The sequence below is a fragment of the Rattus rattus genome, chromosome 2 (genome assembly GCF_011064425.1).
Source record: "Rattus rattus isolate New Zealand chromosome 2, Rrattus_CSIRO_v1, whole genome shotgun sequence".
NCBI classification, from domain to species: Eukaryota; Metazoa; Chordata; class Mammalia; order Rodentia; family Muridae; genus Rattus; species Rattus rattus.
In genome coordinates this window covers 12560905-12587708 of record NC_046155.1, presented here as the reverse complement: position 1 = coordinate 12587708, position 26804 = coordinate 12560905, and the positions used below count along the sequence as shown (strand labels likewise).

The 26804-nt window shown below is 39.3% G+C and overlaps 1 pseudogene; it reads left to right on the top strand.

Moving 5' to 3' along the window:
• The first annotated feature begins 2572 nt into the window (after window positions 1–2572).
• On the top strand, window positions 2573–16362 carry LOC116891812 (annotated as a pseudogene).
• The last annotated feature ends 10442 nt before the right edge of the window (window positions 16363–26804 follow it).

Genomic DNA, 26804 nt, shown 5'->3' with positions numbered 1-26804 from the left:
ATTAGTATTGCCATGCTGTATATTTTCGTTCTGAAATAAAATACAGTCAAGAAAACACATTTGTGAATATTTGCCGCACACAACATTCAAACACAGGGAAATGATTCTGAAGTGTTTCTCATAAAGTGACTGAGAGGACTTGGATCATTGGAGGACAAACACATGCTTGTTTAAAGGTTGATGGTGGTATGGGGGTCACCAGGTGTGCTTTTCTAAGCTTACTGTAAAACACACAGTGAAGCCACTATGTGGCTTAACTTCTGGGCTCTGCAGGGTCGGGAGGGAGTAACTGTAGAACTGTCATTATCAAAATAATACCATAATATTAAAAAAAAATAAAATAAGATGGCGGGAATTATAATAGTTTCTAGAATAAATGTCATTTCTAAATTCTGAGACAGCAGCCAGAAGAAATGATGACCCCTGGGTTTCTGATTCAGTAGCTGGAGTGATAATGACTCCATTGACTGTTTCACAAAGTGTGAGGAAGTGGCTGATGTGTGCACATACACATGTGTGCGTGCATGAATGTGTAGGATATGTTTTATATGGAATGTATATTTTAATTACCTCCATCTAAAGCAGGCTGAGGTAGAAAGATTCACTTTCAGTACATAATGGTGAATGGCGAGTGTCCAGGGATTTTTCAAGCAGAGACAAGGACTGGGCATGTGAGGAAAGAAAACAGATGAGGGGTTGGGGATTTAGCTCAGTGGTAGAGCGCTTGCTTAGGAAGCGCAAGGCCCTGGGTTTGGTCCCCAGCTCCGAAAAAAAGAACCAAAAAAAAAAAAAAAAAAGAAAACACATGAAAATGAACAAAAGAATAGAAAAAGGGAGAAAGTTAGGCCCATGATGGTAAGCATGTTGGTCTTTAACTGAGAATTGTAGTTGCATTGCAGGGTAGTGAAGTTTAAGGAGTGTTCACAGAGAGCTGGCTTCGTCAGAAGATGAAGCACCTTGACCCTTCCCAACCCTGTCCCAGTTCTGGTTTCTTGGGTATGGTGTAGTCCTGAACTTTGTGGCTCTAGTTTGTCCAGTTCTGTTGGCACTCAGTGAGCATGTGATTTCTGGCTATCATGGAGTTCGGTTGCTGGTTGAGCAGCAAGCACCAGATATATCCTCTCTATTGTCATGTTAGCCGTCAGGGAACAGATTAATCATCGTTTAAGAGCCAGCCTTTGGCTGCAGTAATTTTCACCCCTAATAAACCTGTATAAAAACACACACTCTGGTTATTATTTTATGAGCTTCAACCTACATTGGGCAGCTGCATCACCACATCAGCCTATCCCCCCCTATGATACACTTGCTACTTACAATTTCTCTCAGCCAAGTAGTTCTCTGCCCCATCTTCTCTTCCTCCTGCTCTCTTCCTCACTCTCTTCCTCTTTTCTTCTCTCTTAGACCACGCATCCCACTTTCACATTCCCTGCCCAATCACAGGCCTTTATATGATGAGTAGAAACGGGCAAAAGATTCACACAATATCACCACCTGCTTCCAAATCTGACCTGAGTTCGATCCATGCAACAGACCCACATACTAGGGAAGAACCAACTCCTTAAAGTTGTGACACACACCATGCTCACACATATAATACACACAAATGAATAATAAATAAATGTAATGCACTTCTAAAAGTTAAGGATAAAAGACCCACCTGTCTTTTGCAAAGATTTACAGATTTTTTCCTGATATGGAAGCTGGTTGGCTGTAGGGTTGTTGCCCCTAGAAAGGCCCTGAGTCTTTCAGCCTTCCTCATCCACTTCCTTCCAACTTGCAGAGCACTGCAGTCCTGACACTGCGGTCTGGGTTCTGTTGCCTGGGCACTTCTTCCTAGTCCAGATGTCGATGGTGGGAAATGCCTGAACTAGAACACCTCCCTGAAGCCGAGTGGAGACACTCTATGGAATCCGTCTCCTCTGGGGGGATCCCTGAAGAGGTTCACACTCACTCATGGGCGGCCTGGTTGCTTTGACCAAATGTCCATCAAGGACCAGGGCAGAAGCACTCCCTTAGGTCTCCACCTGCCCTCTGAGATCACCGTAGAAGGATTGATCCATATCTGCTTATGGCCAGTAAAAAGACCAATCTGGAATCTCTCTGCCCTGTGAACAAAGACGCCAAATGACAGATTCTGTTTCCTCAAGAAGACTGGAATTTCAGCTGCTGGAAGGAAGGTGTCACAGCAAGGAGCAGTGAATAAAATGAAAAGGACCATTTTCATTAGTCTCTGGGTATTTGATTCGATTCCATTGGTCAACCTGTCTATTGCTATACAATTACCATGTGGGTCTTTTTTTTTTTAACTATAGCTTAGTGGTACAGCTTGAAATCAGGGATGGTGAAATCTCCAGATATTCTTTATTGTACAGGATTGTTTTTAGTTATTCTGAGTTTTTTTGTTTGTTTGATTTTCCGTACGAGATTGAGTATTGTCCTTTTACATTTTGTCCTAATACATTTTGTTAAGCCATCTCTGGGAGACTTGCTCCTTTTTGGGAGGTGGTGATGGTGGTGGAGGAGAACTGGATCTGGGAGAGAAGAGAAGTAGAAAGAAGGACTGGGAGGAATGGATGGAGAGGAAACTGCCATCAGTTGGGAACCCAGACCGAACCAGAGACCCACATGCTTAACAGTTCCCACCTGTGCTGAGAGGAGTGCCTTCGCACTGGAACCAATCCCACACAGCCCGAGCCCCAGTTGCAGCTCAAATCTCCAGGTATCCTGACATATCCAGGATAATGGGATCAAAGGCTTGTAGGAAGGACAGGCTCCAGTCAGAGGCAGGGAGGCCAGATAACACCAGAGATAACCAGATGGCAAGAACATAAGTAACATAAGCAACATCAGAACCCAGTTCTCTCACCCCAGCAAGTCCTAGATACCCCAACACACTGATGGAGCAAGACTGAGATTGAAACTCTCATTTCACGAAGATGATAGAGGACTTTAAGAAGGACAGAAATAACTCCCTTAAAAAACTACAGAACACAAGTAAACAAGTAGAAGCCCTTAAAGAGGAAACACATAAATCCCTTAAAGAAATAAAGGAGAATACAATCAAACAGGTAAAGGAATTGAACAAAACTGTCCAGGACTAAAAATATAAACAGGATCATTAAAGAAAACTCAAAGGCAGACAGCCCTGGAGATGGAAAACCTAGGAAAGAGAACAGGAGTCACAGATGCAAGCATCACCAACAAAATACGAGATAGAAGAGAGAATCTCAATGGCAGAAGATAGAATAGAGGACATAGACACAACAATCAAGGATAATACAAAAAGCAAAAAGCTCCTATCTCAAAACATTTAAGAAATCCAGGACACAGTGAAAGACCAAACCTGAAAATAATAGGTATAGAAGAGAATGAAGATTACCAACTCAAAGGGCCACCCAGTTTGTGACTTTTGCCACCCAGTTCATTTTTTACTCTGTTGCTAAAACAGTCATAACTTGAAACACTTTTTTCCTTCCTGGAGATCAAAGACTGAGCCAGGACTTTGTTCTTGCTAGGCAAGCAATCTACTACTGAAGTAAATTTCTACCCCAACTTGAACCATTTTGCAATTTGTGTTTCAGTTGAGACATCTATTTCATCCCTAAGGCCACCATAAGCTGTAAGGAGCACAGTTCACAGAAGATCACACTTAATGCAGAAAATAAATAAATAAATATCAATGGCTATTTCTCTCAGGTATGCCTATAAATGTTGCTTGTGGGATATACTAATAGCTGTCTTAGCCACCATGGGTTCTAGATCGCATAGGATCTACTGCCAAGAAACTGCTGCAATGTTGACTGGGACAATGACACACTCTAGATCTTTGTCACTTACTTTATTTAGTTTGGTGAATGGCATTGAAGATAGGGAATTGTATTAAGCTGTAATACAATTCCCTATCAAAGCAGTGTTTAATAAAAAATATCTATTACAATCATATCTAAAATATTAATAAAACTGATTAAATGTAGTATGTCATACAAACCTGTGAAACAAACAAAATTAATTCTGTTTAATAGCATCGAAATGTTGTATGATTGGTCTTTTTAGGCATAACAGCCTATATTTGTTTAGTACTTTACAATTTACAATGGGTTTGTATATTTATTCTTAGCATAAACTTTATAGTCAAGTGTTGAAGGTTTTGTTTATGAAGCAAATGAATTGAGTTGCATGAGCTTACAGTAAAGACTTGGGCAAGTTTACTGAGATATTGAGAGCCTAATTCAGAGTCTCAGGTTCTGTCATGACAAAGGATTGTATCCTCTGAAACTAAAATGTTTTTTATTATATCAAGACAGATGAGAAGTGTCAGGCATTTGAGGTGCAATGTCAAAACCTTTTCTTTGTTTTTGTTGTTGTTGTTATTGTTTTTTTGTGTGTGTGCATATGTGTGGGTGTGTGCATATGTGTGTGTATGTGTGTGTGTGTGTGTGTGTGTGTCCAGGTTTTGCAAAGCAAGGCATCAAAATAGCTAAAAAAATCCTTGACAAGTGGAGATGTGTTTTCTTTTTCTCTCCTACTCTGTAGCAACAAGCTTGAGGAACACATATGATCTCTCTTTCAGTTTCAATACATCAGGCTAGAAACGGTGGCACAATGCTGTAATGCCACCATTACAAGGCACAGAATAGAAGATTGTGAATTTGAGACCAGAGTGAACTGTATAATACATCAAAAAGAGAAAGACACATCCTTTTTAAAGAAGACTATATCCAAGAATATTTAAATATACAGAGGTCTATTACAGTATATCCATATTCCTAAAATTATATTAGTAATTATGAAGATCTTGTCTAATAGAGCTGCTATTAAGTGGTTTCTGATGACAAAACTGCAATAAGAACTCTGCCAACCTTCAAGTGTTGTGAGTTAATTGCTTGTGAGATAGCAAGAGACATCTCTAACTTAGAGCACATTCTAAGAGGTTATAATACCATTAACCAAAAGTCATAGAAAGGGAACTAATAATTTACTACAGGTTCAAGTACAAAAGATAAAATATCAACTGGGTTTATCTAAACAAAACATCACTAATAAATTAGTCACAAAAATTACAGTTTTTAACTTTCTATGAACTAGTGACAGATAATGAATGTTTAACCAGGTAATTAGTGTTAATAACTATGCATGTAAACATTCTCTTGTAAACTTCTTGTTCAATTTATGATTTGAATTTATGTTTGAACTTCTAGTGAATTTTTGTTTTTGAAAAAAAGATGTTTGGATAAATCATGTTATCTATTCTTCTAGAAACAGTACAAAGATTATTGCATTGGCAGGCATAACATTGGGAACATAGCATTTGGAATAAAGGCATTGGGAGTAGACATTAGGAACAAAGACATTGTTACATCAGAGCATGAGGAGAGAGCAAGATTGGAAGGGAATGCAGAATAGAATGACTTAGAAATTACACAGCATTATAATTTAGACATATGTGTGTGCACATATGTAAACTATTAAACAGAAACCTTAAATATCTCACAAGACCAAGATTTACCCCATCAATGCTCTTCCACCTGTGTGACCTCAAGAGGAACCAAGAAAGAAGAATCATCAGGGATGGTCCCTGGCATATAGTCCAATAAAAAATATATTAGATTGTCTATTAAAACCCACTGTGTATTGGTATATATCCATTTATGTTAAGGGTACTGTTATGATATTAGAAAAGACTCTTAGAGAACATTCTGTAATCTCAATTTCTCTGTCCAAGGACAGAGAACAATTTCTTTTCACATATCCCATAGTGTGTAACCAGCTATTTCATGTGATCATACTAATTTATATAGAACTTGTATAATAAAGAGAATAGCTCTGGGAACAGGAAAACAGGGGCACTCAATGCTGCGGTCCAGACACCACCCAGATCTGAAGGGACCTGGACAAACAGCTCCCTGAACCCAAATACAGTGGGAGGGAGAGCTAGACCATCAGAGGGGCAGACATGCCTGGGAAACCAGAGGAGACTACTCTCTGCCCATATTTCTGATTTAAAGGAAAACACCTAGTGCCATCTGGGCCTCCTGTGCACAGGATCCAGAGCGAAGGCAGGCCAGGCACTTCTGGTTGCTGCACTCACAGAGAGCTGAAACCCGACTCTGAGAAGCGACTTCAGGCCTGAGACCAGAGGAAAGACCAACTTGTCTGCTCCAAGTGACCTGCCTGGTGGACTCAGGACACATGCCCACAGGAACATCTGAAGACCAGTAGACAGGAACGACTATATGACTGAAAGCAGAACACTCTGTTCCCATAACTGGCTGAAAGAAAACAGGAAAACAGGTCTACAGCACTCCTGACACACAGGCCTATAGGACAGTCTAACCAATGTCAGAAATATCAGAACAAGGTAACACCAGAGACAATGTGATGGCAAGAGGCAAGCGCTGGAACCCAAGCAAGAGAAACCAAGACTTCATGGTATCATTGGAGCCCAATTCTCCCACCAAAGCAAACACTGGATATCCAAACACACCAGAAAAGCAAGATCTAGATTTAAAATCACATTTGATCATGATGATGGAGGACTTCAAGAAAGACAAAAAGAACTCCCTTAGAGAACTGCAGGAAAACACAAATAAACAAGCAAAGGCCTATACAGAGAAATGCAAAAATCCCTAAAAGAATTACAGAAAAACATAATCAAACAGGTGAAGGAATTAAAATGGAAATAGAAGCAATAAAGAAAGCACAAAAGGGGGACAACCTTGGATAGAGAAAATCAAAGGAAGAGACAAGGATCCATAGATACAATCATCAACAACAGAATGTAAGAGATAGAAGAGAGAATCTCAGGAGAAGAAGATTCCATAGAAATCATCAACACAACTGTCAAAGATAATGTAAAACGGAGAAAGCTACTGGCCCAAAACATACAGGAAATCCAGGACACAATGAGAAGATCAAACCTAAGGATAATAGGTATAGAAGAGAGAGAAGACTCCCAACTCAAAGGACCAGTAAATGTCTTCAACAAAATCATAGAAGAAAACTTCCCTAACCTAAAGAAAGAGATGCCCATAAACATACAAGAAGCCTACAAAACTCCAAATAGATTGGACCAGAAAAGAAACTCCTCCTCTCACATAATAGTCAAAACACCAAATGCACAAAACAAAGGAAAGAATATTAAAAGCAGTAAGGGAAAAATATAAAGTAACATATAAAGGCAGACCTATCAGAATTACACCAGATTTCTCACCAGAGACTATGAAAGCCAGAAGATCCTGGACAGATGTCATACAGACCCTAAGAGAACACAAATGCCAGCCCAGGTTACTGTATCCAGCAAAACTCTCAATTAACATAGATGGAGAAACCAAGATATTCCATGACAAAACCAAATTTACACAATATCTTTCTACAAATCCAGCCCTACAAAGGATAATAAATGGTAAAGCTCAGCACAAGGAGGCAAGCTATGCCCTAGAAAAAGCAAGACACTAATCGTTTGCAACAAAACAAAAAGAAGACAAGCACACAAACATAATCTCACATCCAAATATGAATATAACAGGAAGTAACAATTACTATTACTTAATATCTTGTAGCATCAATGGACTCAATTCCCCAATAAAAAGACACAGATTAACAAACTGGATACACAATGAGTACCCAACAATTTGCTGCCTACAGGAAACACATCTCAGAGAGAAAGACATACACTACCTCAGAGTAAAAGGCTGGAAAACAACTTTCCAAGCAAATGGTCAGAAGAAGCAAGCTGGAGTAGCCATTCTAATATCGAATAAAATCGATTTTCAACCAAAAGTCATCAAAAAAGATAAGGAAGGACACTTCATATTCCTCAAAGGAAAAATCCACCAAGATGAACACTCAATCCTAAATATCTATGCTCCAAGTACAAGGGCACCTACATACATAAAAGAAACCTTACTAAAACTCAAAGCACACATTGTACCTCACAAAAAAATAGGAGATTTCAACACCCCACTCTCATCAATGGACAGATCATGTAAACAGAAATTAAACTGAGACATAGACAGACTAAGAGAACTCAGGAACCAAATTGATTTAACAGATATTTATAGAACATTCTATCCTGAAACAAAAGGATATAACTTCTTCTCACCACTTCATGGAATTTTCTGCCCAATTGACCATATATTAGGTCATAATACAGGCATCAACAGATACAGAAAGATAGAAATAATCCCATGCATTCTATCAGACTATCATGGGCTAAAGCTGGTCTTCAATAACAATAAGGAAAGAATGCCCACATATACGTGGAAATTGAACAATGCTCTACTCAATGATAACCTGGTCAAGGAAGAAATAAAGAAAGAAATTAAAGACTTTTTAGAATTTAATGAAAATGAAGGTACAACATACCAAAACTTATGGGACACAATGAAAGCTGTGCTAAGAGGGAAACTCAGCTCTGAGTGCCTGCAGAAAGAAACAGGAGAGAGCATATGTCAGCAGCTAGATAGCACACCTAAAATCTCTAGAACCAAAAGAAGCAAACACACTCAGGAGGAGTAGAAGGCAGGAAATAATCAAACTCAGAGTTGAAATCAACCAAGTAGAAACAAGAAGGACTATACAAAGAACCAAAAGCTGGTTCTTTGAGAAAATCGACAAATAAACCCTTACCCAGACTAACCAGAAGACACAGAGAGTGTGTCCAAATTAACAAAATCAGAAATGAAAAGGGAGACATAACAAAAGAGTCAGAGGAAATTCAAAAATCATCAGATCCTACTACAAAAGCCTATACTCAACAAAACTTGAAAATCTGCAGGAAATGGACAATTTCCTAGACAGATACCAGGTACCGAAGTTGAATCAGGAATAAATAAACCATTTAAACAACCCCATAACTCCTAAAGAAAGAGAATCAGTCATTAAAAATCTCCCAACCAAAAAAGAGCCCAGGTCCAGATGGGATCAGTGCAGAATTCTATCAGACCTTCATAGAAGACCTCATACCAATACTATTCAAACTATTCCACAAAATTGAAACAGATGGAGCACTACTGAATTCCTTCTATGAAGCCACAATTACTCTTATACCTAAACCACACAAAGACCCAACAAAGAAAGAGAACTTCAGACCAATTTCCCTTATGAATATCGACACAAAGATACTCAATAAAATTCTTGCAAACCAAATCCAAGAGCACATCAAAACAATCATGGATCATGATCAAGTAGGCTTCATTCCAGGGATGCAGGGATGGTTTAATATATAGAAAACCATCAACTGTATAAACAAACTGACTGATTAAAAACCACATGATCGGGGTTGGGGATTTAGCTCAGTGGTAGAGCTCTTGCCTAGGAAGCGCATAAGGCCCTGGGTTCGGTCCCCAGCTCAAAAAAGAACCAAATAAATAAATAAATAAATAAATAAATAAATAAATAAATAAATAAATAAAACCACATGATCATTTTTTTAGATGCTGAGAAAACATTTGACAAAGTTCAACACCGCTTCATGCTAAAAAGTCCTAGAAAGAACAGGAATTCAAGGCCCATACCTAAACATAGTAAAAGCCATATACAGCAAACCAGTAGCTAATATTAAACTGAATGGTGAGAAACTTGAAGCAATCCCACTAAAATCGGGGACTAGACAAGGCTGCCAACTCTCCCTACTTATTCAATATAGTTCTCAAATTCCTAGCCAGGGCAATCAGACAACAAGAGGAGATCAAAGGATACAGATTGTAAAGGAAGAAGTCAAAATATCACTATTTGCAGATGATATGATAGTATATTTAAGTGATCCCAAATGTTCCACCAGAGAACTAATAAACCTAATAAACAACTTCAGCAAAGTGGCTGGGTATAAAATTAACTCAAATAAATCAGTAGCCTTCCTCTACACAAAAGAGAAACAAGCCGAGAAAGAAATTAGGGAAATGACACCCTTCATAATAGTCCCAAATAATATAAAATACCTTGGTGTGACTTTAACCTAGCAAGTGAAAGATCTGTATGATAAGAACTTCAAACCTCTGAAGGAAGAAATTGAAGAAAATCTCAGAAAATGGAAAGATCTCCCATGCTCATGGATTGGCAGAATTAATATAGTAAAAATGGCCATTTTTGCCAAAACCAATATACAGATTCAATGCAATCCCCATCAAAATTCCAACCCAATTCTTTACAGAGTTAGACAGAGCAATTGGCAAATTCATCTGGAATTTCAAAAAAATCCTCAACAATAAAAGGACTTCCCGGGGAATCACTATCCCTGAACTGAAGCAGTATTATAGAGCAATAGTGATAAAAAAGTGTATGGTATTGGTACAGAGACAGGCACATAGACCAGTGGAAAAGAATTGAAGACCCAGAAATGAACCCACACATCTATGGTCACTTGATTTTTGACAAAGGAGCCAAAACCATCCAATGGAAAAAAGATAGCATTTTCAGAAAATGGTACTGGTTCAACTGGAGGTCAGCATATATAAGAAGGCAGATTGATCTATTCTTATCACCCTGTTGCAAACTTAAGTCCAAGTGGATCAAGGACCTCCACACCAAACCAGATACATTCAAACTACTAGAAGAAAAAGTGGGGAAGAATCTTGAACACATGGGCACTGGAGAAAATTTCCTGAACAATACACCAGTGGCTTATGCTCTAATATCAAGAATCGATAAATGAGATCTCATAAAACTGCAAAGCTTCTGTAAGGCAAAGGACACATTTGTTAGGACAAAATGTCAACCAACCGATTGAGAAAAGACCTTTACCAATCCTACAACTGATAGAGGGCTCATATCCAAAATATACAAAGAACTCATGAAGTTAGACTGCAGGGAGACAAATAACCCTATTAAAAATGGGGTTCAGAGCTAAACAAAGAATTCACAGGTGAGGAATGCTGAATGGCTGAGAAACACCTAAAGAAATGTTCAACATCTTTAGTCATAAGGGAAATGCAAATCAAAACAACCCTGAGATTTCACCTTATACCAGTCAGAATGGCTAAGATCAAAGGCTCTGGCAACAGCGGATGCTGGCAAGGATGTGGAGAAAGAGGAACACTCCTCCATTGTTGGTGCGATTGCAGACAGGTACAACCATTTTGGAAATCAGTCTGGAGGTTCCTCAGAAAATTGGACATTGAACTACCTGAGGAGCCAGCCATACCTCTCTTGGGCATATACCCAAAAGATGCCACAACATATAACAAAGACACATGCTCCACTATGTTCATAGCAGCCTTATTTATAATAGCCAGAAGCTGGAAAGAACCCAGATGCCCTTCAACAGAGGAATGGATACAGAAAATGTGGTACATGTACACAATGGAATATTACTCAGCTATCAAAAACAATGACTTAATGAAATTCATAGGCAAATGAATGGAACTTGAAAATATCATCCTTAGTGAGGTAACCCAATCACAGAAAAACACACATGGTATGCACTCATTGATAAGTGGCTATTAGCCCAAATGCCTGAATTGCCCTAGATGCATAGAACACATGAAACTCTAGAAGGATGACCAATATGTGAATGCTTCATTCCTTCTTTAAAAGGGGAACAAGAATACCCTTGGGAAGGAATAGGGAAGCACAGTTTAGAACAGAGGCTGAAGGAACACCCATTCAGAACCTGTCCTGCATGTTGCCCATACCTATACAGCCACCAAACTAGATAAGATGGATGAAGCAAAGAATTGCAGGCTGGCAGGAACCGGATGTAGATCTCTCCTGAGAGACACAGCCAGAATATGGCAAATACATAGGCGAATGCCAGCTGCAAACCATTGAACTGAGAACGGCACCCCCATTGAAGGAATCAGATAAAGGACTGGAAGAGCTTGAAGGGGCTCGAGACCTCATATGAACAACAATGCCAAGCAACCGCAACTTCCAGGGACTAAGCCACTACCCAAAGACTATACACGGACTGACACTGGGCTCCAACCTCATAGTTAGCAATGAATAGCCTAGTAAGAGCACCAGTGGAAGGGGAAGCCCTTGGTCCTGCCAAGACTGAACCCCCAGTTAACGTGAATGTTGGGGGGAGGGCGGTAATGGGGCAAGGATGGGGAGGGGAACACCCATATAGAAGGGGAGGGGGATGGGTTTGGGGGATGTTGGTCTGCAAACCAGGAAAGGGAATATCAATTCTAATGTAAATAAGAAATACCCAATTTAATAAAGATGGAGAAAAAAAAAAGAGAATAGCTTGCATGTGTTTCTTGACAGGATCTGCCTGAATCACAATATTAAAGGCATCAAAATTGTAAGTTTGAAGCCAAACTGGGCTATATAGTGAATTCTGTGGAAGTGTTAACTGCATAGCCAGACTCTATTTCCCAGATTATTAAGTAAATCACAGATTATTGATAACCTGTTTATCTTGAAGAGGAACTGAGTTTTATTTCCAACACTCATATGGTGATTCATAAACACAAGTACCTTCAGTTCAAGGGGATCTGATTCTGTCTTCAGAACTCTGTGGGCTCCAGGAAAACACATAGAACACACACATAAATATAGGCAAAACATTCCTAAATGCAAAATAAAAGAATCTTAAAAGCAAATAAATAGCTTAATAATAAAATGTTATCACAACACACCCTGTGCTTGGGTTAGATAAAGCATAATTAATAATAATAAAAATGCCCTACAGGGAAGCTGGTAGATCTTAGAGTATCTGAACAACACTTATGTCTGCTCTCTAGTATTTTTAGAAAAATGCACCATGTGAAACAAAAAAGAACTTTTCTGACTGCTTTGATAGTAAGTTTGGTTGATAGTTTGGATCCCAGGATGAACTCTGATTTAATTTTACTCATTGGTCTTTTGCAATTGGTATTGAATTTCTCACATGAATTATATGTGTTGACACTAAAAATGGATACAGAAGTAGAGTTGTCTGAGTTATACAGTATCTACCATTTATTTTTAAGTTTCTAAAGAAGAGCAGAAAGATCCCAGTATTTTGAAAGAAAAGTAGACTCTAAAAAATGGCAAGATATCCACACTTGGACCTTCCTCCTGCAAAGCTGCCTATGGTCTGTGTGTTGTATCACGGGTATTCTCAACTTTTCAGCTAATATCAGTGAGTAGATATCATACATGTCTCTTTGGGTTTGTGTCACCTCACTCAAGATAATATTTTCTTTCTTTTTTTTAAAAAAGATTTTTATTTATTTTACATATGTGAGTACACTGTAGAGTGAGTACACTGTAGCTGTCTTCAGACACACCAGAAGAAGTTTTCGGATCCCATTACAGATGGTTGTGAGCCACCATATGGTTGCTGGGAATTGAACTCAGGACCTCTGGAAGAGCAGTCGGAGCTCTTAACCACTGAGCCATCTCTCCAACCCCAAGATAATATTTTCTAATTCCATTCATTTGCTTGCAAAATTCATGATATCCTCATTTTTAATAGTTGAGTAGTATTCCATTGTATAAATAAACCACATTTTCTGTATTTTTTCTTCTTGTCATGGGACATCTGGGTTGTTTCCAACTTCTGGCTATTAGAAATAAAGCTGTTATGAACATAGTGGAGTACTTCTTCATTGCTGGTGGGACTAAAAATTGATGTAACTACTCTTGAGGTTGCTCAGAAAATTGGAAATAGTTCTACCTTCGGACCCAGCTATACCAAAAGCAATGAAGGAGTGTTCCTCTTTCCCCACATCCTCTGCTGCAGGCGCTGTCATTTGAGTTTTTGATCTTAGCCATTTTGATTGGTGTAGGGTGAAATCTCAGGGTCATTTTGATTCACATTTCCTTAATTATTAAGGATGTTGAACATTTCTTTAAGTGCTTTTCAGCCATTGGAGATTCCTCTGTTGAGAATTCTCTGTTCACATCTGTATCCCATTTTTAAATTAGGATTTTTGGAGTCTAACTTCTTGAGTTTTTTGTATATTTTGGATATTAGCTGCAGATTAGACATAGATACCTCTATTAGATGCAGGTTTGTAGGATTGTAAAATCATGCCAAGAAGTTTGATAAGACAGAGCAGGTTCAGACCTGGATACTTGTTGGGCAGTTCTCTGCTAGACTCCTGACTTAGACTTGTCATGCTTCTCATAAAAAAGAGACATGATCATAGTCACATAAGTCCAAAACAGAGTTCTCCATTCTAATGAGGTACTTGGAGGCCCAAAGGACTTAGGCAATAAGTTTCCCTTCCCAGACATTTCCTCCCTGCAAAAGGTATTTAATCTCAGGCCCACCCAGAGAAGTAGGGTTTCACACATCTATTTTCCACCATGATAATGAACTGTTTAGAACATGGACTGTCTCCTTTCATTGAGATCCAAAGTGGGAAGCCATGGAGAAGGCCTTCACCTACAGAACCATAGCCTAATCTCCTGTAGAAGGCCTCTTTATTCTTCCAGCCACAACTGCCACCACGCCTGCCACTGCTGAGATAAGGACAATTCCCCCATCTCCCAGTCCTGGGATAGCTGCTGCCCCATCCTGAGGTCCCCCGACTCCTTTCTCTGCTCTTTTGATGTCTGGCAGTCCAAGGGACTGAGAACCCTGGCCTCATCACAGGCCCAGGTACCCCAAGTCAGCTCCCACTTTCCCACATCTCAGTGCTTTCCCACACCCCAAAGTGGGCCTCAGTGCCTCCCTACAGCCCAGCTTGTGATAAGCAAAGTCAAACTCCCCTTGACCTACCTCCCAAGCAGAAGTGACAGAGCAGACATGAGCCTACAACACTACACAGGGATACTGAAGATCTTTTCACAATCTGTAGGTTGCCATATTGTCCTATTGACAGTGTCCTTTGCCTTACAGAAGCTTTTCTGTTTTATGAGGTCCCATTTGTAGTTGTTGATCTTAGAGCCTGAGCCATTAGTGTTCTGTTCAGGAAACTTTCCCCTGTGACACTTCATTCAAGGCTCTTCCCCACTTGCTCTTCTATTAGTTTTATTGTATCTGGTTTTATGTAAAGGTCCTTGATCCACTTGGACTTGAGCTTTGTACAAAGAGATAAATATGGATTGATTTGCATTCTTCTACAAGCTGACTGCTACTGAAACTAGCACTATTTGTTGAGGATGGTTCCCTTTTTTTTCTACTATATGGTTTTGGCTTCTTTATCAAAGAATCAACAAGATCAGACTCCTCCCCCAAATATGAAAATTATATTCACCTTACGTGTGAACTCTAGGAAACACAAAAACATGAAATATGTGTTCACACATAGGGAGACAAGTAGCTTGTACGCACAACTCCACACTCTCAGTCCTAAGAAGAGAGAAAGTCAACAGGGCAAAGAAATGCTGGTGTAGCAGACAAGAAATTGAAGTGTTCATAAATCTTGGCATGCCCCTCTGCTGTTTTCTAGAAGGCAGTCACATGGTCATTACATTTTGTCAATGTAAAAGTAAGACAGAGGAAAATAAACGATTGTTTGAACCACAGGACCAAGCATCTACCAATTATGTCCAATTTTACATTCATGCCATTTGGAAGACAAAATATGGATTCTGAAATGTAGAAAAATTCACGAAGAGGGAAAAAAAATCTATGTCTATGGCTTCAAGGAGAGACCATCAGGGATACTCTGAGTAAGGATGGCAGGTTTTGTTCTTTCATAGAGAATAACCACTGGAAACGCATTAAAAACAGGATACCACCTTAGAAAGCACTCAGTAATACCAGATTCCTGTCAGCAAGTGCTTCCTCAGAGCTCCCAGGGTCTAAACCACCAAAGAGTACACATGAAGGGATCCATCGCTCCAGATGCACATGGAACAGAGGATTGCCTTATCTGGCATCAATGAGAGGGGAGATCCTTGATCCTGTGGAGGCTAGATGCCCCTGTGTAGAGGAATGCTTGGGCAATGAGGTGGGAGTGGGTGGATGGGTTGTTAGGGGAGCACCCTCAAAGAACCAGGGGGAGAAAGGGTGGGATAGAAGTTTTCTGGAGGGGAAACTTGGGAGGGAGAATACCATTTCAAATGTAAGTAAATAAAATAACCAAAAAAAGAAGAAAAGAAAATATTCAGCAAGTTAATGAGTTAGAAGGCGTTCTTTTTCAGGTTGAGTCAGGGCTAACAAAGAACTCTAAGGCAACATATGTCATTCAGAATTCAGGTTAGAGAACAGTGACCTCTATGAACTAGAAGACTACATTGTAGATGAATATCCTCCACAGTGAGAAAAACTCAGAGCATACATCAGTGAAGTAAAAAGAGAAACAGGAAAATTTCGTAATTCAAAGTACATAAGGAACACTTTGGGAAAATGACCAAAAATTCTATTCCTATAAAATGCTCAAACATCATTTGAGGGTCAGTGATTCAGTTGGGTTCCTATGGGTGAACAACAATGGAAAGGAGGGCTGTGCACAAGTGTGTACTTCTACTACTGGATAAAGAAAGTTTTCATTACCTAATTGTTCATACAGCATATACTTTAGACATAGTTTGAATTTGTGGCGTGATTTTTCATTCTTATTTTCCATTTTTAAAATATTTAAAAAAATTTCCCTTCTTCCTCTCATTTTCCACGTGTTTATTCAAATAAATTCTAAACAAATTTGTAGTATCAAATGTTTTAAGGTCTGTAGCTGTACCTCATTGGTATATTTCTTGTTCATATAGAGGTCTTAGGTCTAATCACCAGGATGGAATGAAGGAGATGTGAGTAGAAGGAAGGAAGAAGGAAGAAAGTTTAGGGTGATGGCAAGAATGGCCAAATTACACTCAATAAAACTTAGAATAATAAGTTCAATGCTTTTATACACGATCCTGCAAAATCTAGCACAAGATAAAAACCAATAGGTCAGATATTTTTACCATTTTCACCACATTTTCAAATGTGTTTGACAATTGACTAATACCTCTGTATTCCATTCCTGGACATGGTTAAGTATACAATTCAATCATAGGCACTATTCTACAAAAAGTTATCTAGAATTAATTTCCTCTAGGGTGAAAACATTGTACCTTTTGATTAATACCTCCATTCTTCTCTGTATTCTACAGAATGTCTCTCTGTATTCTACTTCTATGTGTTTGATTAGTTTAGATGTGTTATTCATTTTAAGATCTTTATAAAAGTTGAGTCTACCTAATTTTGCTGAATAATAAAATTTACAAATTTGTTGTAATGAATAAATCAAACTTCTACATGAAAATACTAATTTCTAGAGTTTGTGTTAAGCATTCTTCCCTTTTTAGTCTGAAAATGCTTGTTCTTGGATCAATTATGTTACCAATGAGCACAGCTGGAACAAGATTTTTTATGAGTCAAAAAATTGTATCCAACTGCTTGAATTAAAATACTCAAAATAACCTAAAATTTTGGTTTTTACTCATACATAAGAATGTATGTATGCTCAGTGAGACAGGCAAGGTGAAATAATGCACATTTGGGTAGGTGGGATGATTTAGGTCAGGTAAAAGTGCTCACTGCCAAGTCTGAAGACCTCAGTTTTATTCCTAGCCCTACTAGACCTAAGCCCCTTAGAGAAATTAACCCCACCCTCCAACCCACACACCTTTAATGAGTAAATTTTTGGGAAAAGTATATACATTAGAAAACGGTTCATAACATGCTTAACAGCAGTTAGATTCAGATAAAATTTGGAGCGATTATAGAAAATAGGCTACTTTGCTGCTAATACCAATATTCAGTTTTTGTATCTGCTTTATTGATGTTCGCAACATTCTCATCAACCACATGCAAGAAAGTTAGGTCTTTCTTGACCAGTAATAGCAAAGCTTGGTTTATATACACAAGTATTCCATGTATATCCTGAGCCCAGTAAGAACTTTCATTTCTTCAACAGAAGCATCCTTTGAGTTCTTGGAATAATAGTATTTTGACTTTTCTACCATTAGAAAATGTCTACTATTATCAATGTCTTCAGTTAGATCATGGCTCTGAAGTTACAACTTTATGATGAACACTTTATTTTGAGGTGATTTGCAGGTCAATTGGACTAAGCCAATCTACAGTATTTATAATTGTATGATTCTTTGTAAAATTTAGAACATCCAGTTTCCTTACAGAACCAGAGATAGACTCAGATTCCAAGCTTTGGACCAAAAATCAGGTAATAGTGTAGTCCAAAAGAAATTATTTAGAAACTTTCAGAAAGATCACTAAAATAGAATTAACTTCTATGGCCAAGAGGGATATGAGAAAATCGTTTACTTTACAAAGACTTAAAAAGGGACAGGGAAGATCCAGGGAACAACGATGGCCAAATTATAGACCTCTTGGGGCACAGGAAAGTCACCTATGACTCCAACAGAGAAAAGACATGAGTACAGTCCCATTTCTGTAAGCTCATTGCACAGAGTCTCCATGTCCATTTGAGAAATAGTAAAAAGGCAGAGTAGGCAGGTGGAAGTGAAGCAGGGAGAGCCTGAGAGGTCTTCAGTGGACAGATCTTGGAATGTTAACTAACTGATAATCAGTGACTAACTGTGATAAAGCAGAAAAGAATCCCCGTGGAGAGTGAGGGGACACAGATCCTGAGGCTCATAGGAATCTGGGAATTGGACTAGAACAGTTCAAAATTCACTGATGAGTCAAGTCCAACATGCAGGAAGCTACTGTCTTCCTTACACAGGGCTTGTGAAAGTCAGATTGTTATCACTGAAATAAAACATTCGGAATAAATCCTTACAAAGTAAAAATGCTTATCCTAGTTCATCACTTTTAGGGTTGCAGTGCATGATCAAGCTGCCTTGTTGATTGCTGGGGTGCAGCCCCCTCAATACAACAGTGCAGGATGGAGCCAAATCATTACATCACAGCCCAGGCTCCTACAAGCCTCCTGGAGGGAACCTGCAAAGGCTCAAGGAACTCTCCCGAGCTCTGACCTCTCAAGGGCACCAGTTCACTAACTTTAAATAGTGCAAAGAATTGTCTCCCTGTGACCCGTGCTGGGATGTCCAGGGATGTTTCATGTCTCAAGCACAGAATGGAACAAGACACAGGAGAAGAATTAGTAAAAGACTAAAAGTATAATATTAATAATGAAAGTAAAAGCAAAAACATACACCCCACATGCTCGGAGAAGACTTCAGGTAGCCAGAAGACTCAAGAGCCCTGAGGTTTTATATGGTTGTTTTCTGAAATTTAAAAAAAAGTTGAGATTATAACATAATTTTATATAATTATTTATAAGTGATTCATATATTTTATGTTATATAATGTAATGATTTTTAAAGTGTTTTAGTTGAAAGAGAATTACATCACTCACCCCTTTATCACCTCTATCCACTCTTGACTATCCTGACTTAAATTCTCACCAACACCATGCTCCACCCCACCCCACACAAAGAGACTATCTGCTAGATTCTCTTCATGCATTTAAGTAGAGGAAAGAGTCAATACCCTGGTGAGGAAACCAGGGTGGGGGAATCCCTACACTCTTTGACAGATGGGTTTGCTCTCTTATGATGAATAGTGTGCGCATGTGTGGACAATTCATTTCATAATTTGTCCTGTCCCTCATACCAGTGAGATGGTAATAGATGTCTTTCCCTGAACAGGAAGTGCCAGACCACAAATGACTCAAAGTCAGAGGCTGTAGATACAGGTGAAACTTGAAGTAGTAAAATTGATGCTCTAAAGATTTACTAACAGGCTTGCTTAGAAATATGAAGGTATAAAAAGGAGAATTTAGCTGAAGAAATACTACTACTAATACAGCTTGAAGAAAGTCAAAGTACTAACAACATTTGTTAGAAATTGTGAGAAAGAAAAATCTGCACCACTAGTGAATTTGGTTTGCTGAGAAAGTTCTGTTAATGTTTTCCAACCAAGATGGACCACCAATGAGGCTCCATCCCCTTAGCAACAGGAGATAGCCTGACTTCCAGCAGGCCATTAGGCCCATTCCCTCATCCAAGGCCATGCCTTCAAGAGACAACTCAAGGGGTCACAAACATCTTTAAATCGTAGGCTGCCATGAAGTCCCCTGTGCTCTTGCCAGAAGTATAATCCTTTCAGGTAGGCAAGGTGAGCCTAGGTAACAAGTATTCAAAGGAAAAGCAAGGTGAACTTGGGGAAGATTCTGGCAATGCCTTTGCAGTTTAAATCATACTACTGCCCAAATAGCCAGACTTGGTTGTTTGTCGCTGATTAAACCGTTCAAAGTGAAACTTGGGGTGGGGACTTGAAAGGGAGTTAAAGATGAGAGTATGTGTGGAATACATAAGCCAAAGATACAAACAAGTTAATAAAATCTTTAATCGAAGCTGGCTTCTCTTTGAGCATTAGCCAGAGCAGATAAGCACTATTAAAGAGCTTTTCCTTCAATAACCTCTAACTATATGGAGTGACTTCTCATGGTCAGGCATATTATTTCTATAACAGTACTAATACTTTTACACAAATAAATTGGCAAATTGTTAGTGTAGCAAAGGACATTGATTTTTAGAGATGGGAAGGCCTTAAGGTTAAAATGTTACGGTGTCTGTAATCTAGTAAAGTAAACTGACCTACAGGACGGGAGATGCGGCTCAGCTGGCAGAGTGCTTACCCTTTATGCCTGAAGCCCTGGGCTTGATGCCCTGCCTGGCAGAAAACAAATGGAGTACTGCATGGCTTCAATTCAGACAGTGAGAAGGGCAGGCGAGAGAGCCAGAAGTTTCAGGTCCTAGGCTGCTCTTCCTCCCCGATTCCCCTTTGCTTTCCTTCCCATGTTCACATTTTTACTAGAAAATACTTTAATAGAACTTCTCTGAAACATACTCTCCAGAGTTCTGTCATTTTGAACACAGGGCTAACCACTGTTACAATTTCAATATTTTTATATGTAAAGGAGGACTGATAATACCTTCTGTTGGGAATGAACAAACGCTGCAAGTCTATTGATATAAAATGCATTTAAAATATGCCACAGAATAACATATACCTACCCTATTCATTTATGGAGTATGTGTTCTTAAAAATGGTGTTCATTGAGTCCATGAGAATACCACAACTAATGTCATGCCCCAGGCACTGAATAAATGCTGAGGTACTGAAGATGGATGTTTCTCCTATGATTAAATGGTGTTTATCTTTAGTGGTATTCAGCACTGTTAAAACTTAGAATATTTTATTTACATTATTCATTTGCTTTAAAGATACCAGGAAATATTCTTGAAACAACACCCCCAATTACTAACCAGGGTTCCAAATTATTATTTTGGATAAGCTTTCTTGATTTCTTTTTTGTTTGTTTGTTTGGTTTTTTGTTTTGTTTTGTTTTTTTTATTAATTTTTTTTATTAACTTAAGTATTTCTTATGTACATTTCTTTTTTTTTTATTAACTTGAGTATTTCTTATTTACATTTCGAGTGTTATTCCCTCTCTCGGTTTCTGGGCCAACATCCCCCTAACCCCTCACCCTCCCTTTTTATATGGGTGTTCCCCTCCCCATCCTCCCCCCATTGCCACCCTCCCCCAAACAATCATGTTCACTGGGGGTTCCGTCTTAGCAGGACCAAGGGCTTCCCCTTCTACTGGTGATCTTACTAGGATATTCATTGCTACCTATGAGGTTGGAGCCCAGAGTCAGTCCATGTATAGTCTTTAGGTAGTGACTAAGTCCCTGGAAGCTCTGGTTGCTTGGCATTGTTGTTCATATGGGGTCTCAAGCCCCTTCAAGCTCTTCCAGTTCTTTCTCTGATTCCTTCAATGGGGGTCCTGTTCTCACTTCAGTGGTTTGCTGCTGGCATTCGCCTATGTATTTGGTGTATTCTGGCTGTGTCTCTCAGGAGAGATCTACATCCGGCTCCTGTTGGCCTGCACTTCTTTGCTTCATCCATCTTGTCTAATTGGGTGGCTGTATATGTATGGACCACATGTGGGGCAGGCTTTGAATGGGTGTTCTTTCTGTCTCTGTTTTAATCTTTGCCTCTCTATTCCCTGCAAAGGGTATTCTTGTTCCCCTTTTAAAGAAGGAGTAAAGCATTCACACTTTGATCATCCATCTTGAGTTTCATGTGTGCTATGCATCTAGGGTAATTCAAGCATTTGGGCTAATAGCCACTTATCAATGAGTGCATACAATGTGTGTTTTCTGTGATTGGGTTAGCTCACTCAGGATGATATTTTCCAGTTCCAACCATTTGCCTCTGAATTTCATAAAAGTCGTTGTTTTTGATAGCTGAGTAATATTCCATTGTGTAGATGTACCACATTTTCTGTATCCATTCCTCTGTTGAAGGGCATCTGGGTTCTTTCCAGCTTCTGGCTATTATAAATAAGGCTGCTATGAACATAATGGAGCATGTGTCTTTTTTATATGTTGGGGCATCTTTTGGGTATATGCCCAAGAGAGGTATAGCTGGATCCTCAGGTGGTTCAATGTCCAATTTTCTGAGGAACCTCCAGTGTGATTTCCAGAATGGTTGTACCAGTCTGCAATCCCACCAACAATGGAGGAGTGTTCCTCTTTCTCCACATCCTCGCCAGCATCTGCTGTCACCTGAGTTTTTGATCTTAGCCATTCTCACTGGTGTGAGGTGAAATCTCAGTGTTGTTTTGATTTTCATTTCCCTTATGACTAAAGATGTTGAACATTTCTTTAGGTGTTTCTCAGCCATTCGGCATTCCTCAGCTGTGAATTCTTTGTTTAGCTCTGAACCCCATTTTTTTAATAGGGTTATTTGTCTCCCTGCGGTCTACCTTCTTGAGTTCTTTGTATATTTTGGATATAAGGCCTCTATCTGTTGTAGGATTGGTAAAGATCTTTTCCCAATCTGTTGGTTGCTGTTTTGTCCCAACCACAGTGTGCTTTGCCTTACAGAAGCTTTGCAGTTTTATGAGATCCCATTTGTCGATTCTTGATCTTAAAGCTCTTTTTGGTTGGGAGACCTTTAATGACTGCTTCTATTTCTTTAGGAGTTATGGGGTTGTTTAACTGGTTTATCTGTTCGTGATTTAACTTGGTACCTGGTATCTGTCTGAAATTGTCCATTTCCTGCAGATTTTCAAGTTTTGTTGAATATAGGCTTTATAGTAAGATCTGATAATTTTTTGAATTTCCTCTGATTCTGTAGTTATGTCTCCCTTTTCATTTCTGATTTTGTTAATTTGGACACACTCTCTGTGTCCTCGCGTTAGTCTGGCTAAGGGTTTATCTATCTTGTTGATTTTCTCCAAGAACCAACTTTTGGTTCTGTTGATTCTTTCTATGGTCCTTTTTGTTTCTACTTGGCTGATTTCAGCTCTGAGTTTGATTATTTCCTGTCTTCTACTCCTCCTGGGTGTATTTGCTTCTTTTTGTTCTAGAGCTTTTAGGTGTGCTGTCAAGCTGGTGACATATGCTCTTTCCTGTTTCTTTCTGCAGGCACTCAGAGCTATGAGTTTTCCTCTTAGCACAGCTTTTATTGTGTCCCATAAGTTTCGGTATGTGATACCTTCATTTTCATTAAATTCTAAGAAGTGTTTAATTTCTTTCTTTATTTCTTCCTTGACCAGGTTATTATTGAGTAGAGCATTGTTCAATTTCCACGTATATGTGGGCATTCTTCCCTTATTGTTATTGAAGACCAGCTTTAGGCCGTGGTGGTCCGATAGCACACATGGGATTATTTCTATCTTTCTGTACCTGTTGAGGCCCGTTTTTTGACCAATTATATGGTCAATTTTGGAGAAAGTACCATGAGGAGCTGAGAAGAAGGTATATCCTTTTGTTTTAGGATAGAATGTTCTATAAATATCTGTTAAGTCCATTTGGTTCATGACTTCTCTTAGTCTGCCTACGCCTCTGTTTAATTTCTGTTTCCATGATCTGTCCATTGATGAGAGTGGGGTGTTGAAATCTCCTACTATTATTGTGTGAGGTGCAATGTGTTTTTGAGCTTTAGTAAGGTTTTCTTTTACGTGTATGTAGGTGCCCTTGTATTTGGGGTATAGATATTTAGGATTGAGAGTTCATCTTGGTGGATTTTTCCTTTGATGAATATAAAGTGTCCTTCCTTATCTTTTTTGATGACTTTTAGTTGAAAATTGATTTTATTTGTTATTAGAATGGCTATCAGCTTGCTTCTTCCGACCATTTGCTTGGAACGTTGTCCTTTTTACACTGGTTTCAAACTTTTTTCTTTCTGAGGTTTGCCTAGCTGTTTCCCTACCTGTTTCCATGCAAGTTCATCATCCCTCACCCCTTTCTTTTTTATTTTTTCCTTCTTTTCTTATTAACTTGTTTCCGGCCAACATCCCCTAACCCCCCTCCTCCTCCTCTTCTATATGGGTGTTCCTCCCCCATCCTCCCCCATTACTGCCTCCCCCCAACAATCACGTTCACCATCAAATTCAGTCTTGGCAGGACCAAGGACTTCCCTTCCACTCCTCACCCCATTCTTGAAGGAGGGCCTGATTATTGGATCGAGGTAAGCAGAGTGTGCATTTCATTCCTTCAACTGCAAGTGCCTTTACTAATGTCTGCATCTGAATTTTCTCTCCATGCCAGGCTGTGAGCCTGGGTATCTCAGGACAGAGAGTTTCACATAAGTCAAAATCTAGGTAGGACACACTTTCCCCACAGCAGCTGTGGGAGGTAGCCATCAGAGATAGTTTCTGATAAGGATTTAGTTCAATGCCTGACTCCTGGATCTCTGTAACGAAGAGCTTGCATTATGCTTAGTGGCTAAGCATCTTAGTAACTGGCATTCAGGGACTAGCAAGGCCAGAGCTAAAGGGGAAGTGAGATAGAGTGGCTCGGTTAAAGGTTTCCTCTGTATAGTGCACAGCAGCAATGCCTGTGATGCCATAAATAAAGCTGTGTCGCCTGCTTCATCTCCAAGTCCAGGAGCTGTAAGAAGGACAGGTCACAGGTGCATTTGATGTGAGGAAAAACATGAAAATCTAGCAATGTTCTCTTAAGGTTTGTCTGTAAATGCTAGTTTAACATTATAACCATAGTAGACTTGCCCATTCTATGTCCTCTGTCATGTAGATTTTCCTGCCTAGACACTGCCTTTTTGTGTATTGGTAATATTGAATACTCTGAAACGTCCTCAGGCAGTTTTATATTTATTGGTAGATGGCTGTGGAGAATGCGGGTATTAAACAATTTCACCTATATTAAAGAAGCACTTCAATAAAGAAATACACTATCTGATACATTATCGAGAAAGAGCTAAATAGACTGATGTGCATCTTGAACATGGATTTGTAACAAGAATTTTTTACTAGGTCACCAGGCCCCCCTGCAGACTTTATTGCCACCTCAAAACCACCTTGAGTGTCCTAACTGCCATCTTCCCACTGACTCTGCAAGCCTCATTTGCCCCTTTGCTTACAACAGATGGTGCTGCACACCCAGGAATTTTGGCTTCCAAGCTGTCTCGATGGAGGGGCAACAGGAGTTCAGGTTCCAGCCTCCATTTCAGAGTTAGGGTTCCTAAGAGCCTAGTTCAAGCTGAACAGTAACACGTCACAGGCCTTTCCAGAGCCCCTTCCAGTCATTTTTTTCTTAGAACCTGGCCCCTCTCGAGCTAATTCCAACTTCAGATTGAGGAGCCCTGAAGACAGACCTGACTTTTAACCCATTATTTAAAAGTCTTGCTAGATACAGTAAGGATTAGAGGACAAATGTTGGAGATTGGATGGGATGGGTGCTGGAGGCCACCTATATATCCATTTGTATTGGCTGGAGATTGGTTCTGAGGGCAGCTGTGCTCCACTTCCCAAACTGCTCTTTCTGTAAAAAGCACCCACCACCTCGTGACCTCCTTACCACTTAGAGAGGCCCCATTAGTAAGGTAGGCTTTTCTCCTTGCCAAAAGCCATTTTGTTTCTGGGGTTTCGAGGCCCGTTAAGAGAAAAGTTTCCATGACTGGTGAGTTTACAGGGAACTCAGCTGTTCTCAGGACTTATCACTTCAGTTCTGGTAGGACTTCCTGTAGTAGAATTGTGCAGAAACTTTTCAGTGTTTTTTAGTTTAGAAAATGTCCTGAGTAAGCTTGCGGTTCCATTGGGTGTGTCTCCAGTTCTCAGGTTAGTCAAAGATCAAAGTCAAAGAGAACAGATAGATGTAAGGGTTATTTTGCAGTTCTAAAAGAGGAAAGCCTCTAGTTAAAAATAGAAAGCAAAAGAAGGACAAAAGGTGTAATATCCGTATAATCTACTGTTCTTTTTTTTTTTTTAGAAAACCTTTATTTAATTAGTCTTCTCCTAAAATGAACTAACCCGTGTCAGATTATGTGGAAATAGTCATAAATGTCTCTTTGTGTCTGTGCACATCTCCAGTATAAAATCACAGGCAGCAATACAGACACTGGCTTTGTTCAGCATGCTCTGGGGGTAGAGCCATGGGTACTAGCTTAGCTGGCCACAAATTTAATCTGACTCTTTTATTGCTTCCCCCACAAACCCCCATCATCCTAACTGCACCAGCACAGAACTCTTCTTCCAGGAACTACATAGTTGCAAATATATTTGAGACTGTATTTCATTAGTTTTCTCAAACATCCTTCTGCCGGTTTTCATAGAAAATATCAAAGATATGTACTTTTTAGCTCTGACCTCAAAATCTTACCTTTGGTATACCCATCTGTCCTGATCTGTTTCTATACTCTTGTCCTCCATATTAAAGCCTGAGTTACCCAGACTTCAGAATATCAAATCTCTTTGTCTCTACCCAGCCATGTTTTTCTTCAGCAGGACCAAACGATCAACCATGTGTTAAATAAGTATTCTCTCAATAACAGGAAATTTAGTTTGGTTTTATCACTAGATTTCTGGGAGGCCAGGCTGGATATTATCAACTGTCAGGCAGAAGCAGTGTACTTTCTAGTTCCTTCCAGCCCCTTCTGTACAAGAATTCCTCGCTCAATGCTAAGGCAATATAGGGTTACA